Raw genomic sequence first — 5,049 nt, 5'->3', positions numbered from 1 at the left:
GGTTCAACTCTAATTTTAAATTCTTTGAGTCTGGCAAGTTTTAAACAGTAGCCAGGGATTTCTTGTTGATGGAGGGTGGGATCATTCTCCCAGAAGCTAGTTATCTGCTTCCCTTAAAATATATTCACATGAGCCTATAAAATAATTCAAGTTGGTATCAAAGTCCAAATCACCATCTTCACAAATATTTCATTTTAAAAAGTAGCACATGTGGAAAGAATAAACCTAAAGGTGGATTTAATTTCCTAAGAAATATGAGAAAAGAGGATTTTGGACTCAATTGGTAACAGACCATGACGCAGTTCTCTTCACCCCTAGGTTGTAAAGGTTTCCTTTTCTCTTTGTTTGTGACCCAGCTCTTATCACAAGCCTGTGGGGAGAAATTGATTGTGTTTAGCAACTCCAGCCAGACTAGCCTTAATTAGCTCTAACCATAAAACAGTAACAGTTAAAAGAAAGTTAACCTAGAAGAAACATTTCCTAGTTATACTAAAAGTCACTTTTAATGAAATTGCAACATAATAACCCACTAGAATACCCCTTCTTTATTAACGTGTTAAAACTTTCATTTCTGTCTTTTAGGAATACTGAGAGGGAAGTGTATGTGGCTCAGGTAATTGGGCTCTCATCTACCATATGGGAAGTCCAGGGTTCAATTCCTAGGGCCTCCTGGTGGAGGCAAGCTGGCCCACATTTTGAGCTGCCCCACAAAGAGTGCTGGCCTGGGTAGAGGTGGCCTGAGAACAGAGCTGACTTAGCAAGATGATGCAATAAAAAGAGACACAAAGGAGAGTCAATAAGAGATGCAGCAGTCCAGAGACAGGAGATAGTGAAAGAGCATGAGTGCCTCTCTTCTACTCTGGAAGGTCCCAGGATCAGTTCCCAGTGTCACCTAGAGAGAAGACAAGCAGACACTGTGTCCAAAAGAACATGCAGCAAATGGACACAGGGAGCAGACAATGAGTACACAACATTGGGGGGGGGGGGTGGTGGATAAATATCTTTTTCAAAAATAAGAAAAATTATGAGAGACTTATGGAACCCAAGCCATGGCTGGAACTTGGCAAAAGTACAAAAATTGACGTACAAATAGTGAAACATTGTTACTAACAGAAGTCATTGATTTACTTTATGCTTTATACAATGGGCCATACACTTTTATAAACTTTGATGAAATTTAACTTGGTCTATATCCAACATTGCAATAACATATAGAAGAATTCCATCACACCTAAAATGCCCATGTTCCACCTGTTCTTATCCTCCCTCCCCCTACCTTTGGGGTCCAAGGTAACCACGAAGATTAACTCATTGGAACATAAGATTCATAGTTACTAGCAACAACATTGAGGGCTTGACATACTGGTCTGTCTTCTCCTTAAGACTGCTCATGCTCTCAAGAGTCTCCCATCCCTCTATTTGAGAACACAGCAGGACTCTCCAGGATGGGAGTCCAACACCTTTCCACTCACTATGTGGGTCTCCAACCACTGATGCAATACACTATGAAAGAATGAACACTACACATTCCCTAGAAGTCTGTCCTACCTGTGCCCTTTCTTGCATACCCCCCACATGCAGCACCCTAATCGAGTAAACCTCCCCTGCCATATTTGGCAAAAGAACATTCCCAACATTGTAGTTTCAACCACACACCTGCAAATCTCCAGTTCCATGGAAGTCCAACCCACCCTCCTACCCCCCTCACAGATAAACACCCCCAGCCTAGTAGCATCACTGCATCACTGTTGTGCCCATCCACCACACAACTACACACTTCTACCTTATCATAGCTTTTGCCCATATGGTATTGACTCACAAACTTCTCCCTTTCTATCGCCTGTAAACCTATCATCCAGACTCTAACTCTGTGAGTCTGTTCAATTTGCTTAGTTCATATCAGTTAGTAATGTAATTTTATCCTTCAGTGTCAGCCTTGCTTGACTCAACATGAGGTCTTCAAGATTCATCCATGTTACTCAGTATATTAACACTGCATTCCTTCTTACAGCTGAGTATTATTCCATTGTATGTACATACCAGAGTTTGTTTATCCATTCATCTCTTGAAGGACACTTGGGTTGTTTCTAACTTTTGGCAATAGAGAATAATGCCACTATGAACATTGGTGTGCATATATCTGTTTGTGTTACTGCTTTCAATTCTTTTGGGTATACACCCAGCCGTGAGATTGCTGGACCATAAGACAGTTTTGGAGACATTCAAACACTATAGGCTGGACTGACAGCTCAGGAGTCTGGCACATTGCCAGTAGGCCCTACTCTGGAATGTATGCTCCTAATGTGACAGAGTTTGACTCAGTTGTAGTTTCCCTACACAGGTTCATCTGTACCTTCTATTGGAACCTATATTAGTACTGGAGTTGATAGGTTTATGCCCAAGAGACTTAAATTTTTGGACTGTCCATTTGCCAGTTGGGCCCTGAGAGTGGGCAACACCTACTTTCCAGTTCATTGGACTTACCCAGGACATCTAACAAGGAGATGATGATGTATAATGAACATCTCGAGGAACAAAGAGTCTGCAACTGCAAACAAGATAGTCCCACCCATCTGCCCCATGTGATCTAAGCTCCCTCTCAATTAGAATTGGAGTGGCATCACCATCACTGAATCCTAAGGATTGGGAAATACTCAATGGACTAGAGTAAAGTAACTGGTATTCTACCATAGACTTATTTTGACTCTAGCAATGGAAGAACTTTCATCATTGATGTGGAGGCAATGGCCCCTGGAGGTTTTAAAGATCAGAAAGGGCAAAATAGCTGTAATCTGGGAGCATTTTCATGAAATGGGAGTTGTCTTGAATGACATTGCAGTGACAGATATAGGTTATTATAGATTTTGTAATAAGTTACAAAAATGTGCAGGACAGAGTGTAAACAACAATATAAACTATAATCCACATTGAGTGGCAATGCTCCAAAATGTGTTCATCAATTGTAACAAGTGTACCACACTAATGAATGATGGTATTAAAGTAAAAAAATGTGCGAGTGGTATGGAGTAGGGCATATGGGAATCCCCTCTATATTTTATATAACATTTATGTAATCTAAGTATCTTTGTCAAGTAAAATATTAACAAGTATGTTTAAAAAAATGCTATCCAGAGCAATCTACAGATTAAACAGCATCCCAGTAAAACTTCCAACAATCTTTTTTCAGAAATGGAAATATTGATCTTCAAATTAACATAGAAATGCAAGGTACCAGAAATAGCCAAAATAATCTTGAAAAAGAACTATATTGGAGGACTCATACTTTCTGATTTGAAAGCTCACTTCAGTGCAACAGTAATCAAGTCAGTGTGGCACTGGGATAAGAATACACATACAGACTGTGGAAGACTGACATTATTTTATGAATCCCCCAAAGAGAAAGATTATGTTTGTAAATTAATCTGTTACTCTGTGTGGTATCCTTTGATTGCAATTAACTTAGCTCAGTGGATTTTGATTTAATTACCTGAAAAGATTGTTTTAGGGCTTTTTATTCCACTATGTCAGTGAGGTGTGACTCACATGAGTCCCTGCCCCTTTGCTGATTCTGATATGAACTGACTCTGTCCTCAGATGGACAGAGGAAAAGAAACCCAGCATAACTGATTCTCCATCTACAATGTGTGAGAGAGGATAGCTTAAGCATGAAGCCCCCAAGAGGCTGGGCCCATGGAGAAGCTCAAGAGAAGACCAGCCCTGCTATATGCCTGATAGCTTACAGGTGAACTTGGGAAGAGAGCAGAACAGGTGAGACTGATATGGAGGCCCAGAAAGAGACAAGCTCTTTGCCAGATTGCAGCTGAAGTTGGGGAGAAAGTGGTGCAGGTGAGTCTGTGAGACCTGATCCAACATCATATTAGATGATGAGCCAGAGGAAGCCTGAAAGGAAAGGCAGAGACCAGGCAGAGATCACCCACCATCTTGCTTCAACAGGAGGCAGTTGACTTTGGTGAGACAGCACTTCTTATGGACTTTTCACCAATTGGAACTGTGAACTGTGAGCTCTTACCCCAAATAAATATGCTTTATTAAAGCCAAAAGATTTCTGTGTCTTTGCAACAGTAGTCCTTTGGCAAACTAAAACCTAGACCAATGGAAAAGAATTGAAAGTTCAGACATAAACCCATACATCCATGGCCAATTGATTTTTGACAGAATATTCAATGGGAAAGGAAAAGTCTTTTCAATGGGAAAAAAAAAAAACACAAAAACCCTTGACAAAAAATACTGCTGTGACAACTGGATAGCCAAATGCAAAAGAATTAAGTTGGACCCCTACTTCATACCATATACAAAACATATCTCAGAAAGGATCAATGATCTAAGCATGAGATCTAAAAGTATAAAAGTCTTAGAATATAACATAGGGGAAAATCTTTATAACCTTGGATTTGGCATTAATTAAATAAATTAGCATAACTTAGAAGTCATCATAATTTTTAAAAGCCATTAATCTATTTTTCATCCCTATGCACAGTGTTATATACATGGAATCATATAATATGCAGACTTTTGGATCTGTCTTTTCATATAACAAAATGCATTTAAGATTCATTCAGGTTGTATGATTCAATGGTTCAGATTTTGTGTGGTGTTTTGTTCTGGTTTATGAATTTTACACAACCTGCTTGTTTATAAACCTTTGGTAATATGTTTGGGTTTTTCTAGGTTTTTGGAAATTATGAATAAAGGTGTTAGAAAAGTGGTGTATAGTTTTTTGCATGTGAACAAAAGTTCTACAGTTTCCCCCTCTGTTCTTCTCATTAAGCCTCAGTCTTAGGCTGGCACATTTTCCTAGAACCTGGGTAGGTAGGAGAGCAGTGGCAGTATACCCGATTCAGTTTTCCTGCCCTCTGTCCCAGCTGTAGTTGTGGGTCCAGCTTGGATTTTACCCATCGTGAAGTTGAACTTCTGTTTTATCTTTTTCTCTTTCCTCAGCTGCAGTGAATTTTCCCCAGTGACCCAAGGGAGAGAGTGTTTGTTATTCTTTCCTCATTTGATTAAAGGTTTTGTTCCATAACGGGACAT

The sequence above is a fragment of the Dasypus novemcinctus genome, chromosome 23 (assembly GCF_030445035.2).
Source record: "Dasypus novemcinctus isolate mDasNov1 chromosome 23, mDasNov1.1.hap2, whole genome shotgun sequence".
Classification (NCBI taxonomy): domain Eukaryota; kingdom Metazoa; phylum Chordata; class Mammalia; order Cingulata; family Dasypodidae; genus Dasypus; species Dasypus novemcinctus.
The sequence above is the reverse complement of the archived record's forward strand: the minus strand, read 5'-3'. Positions refer to the sequence as shown.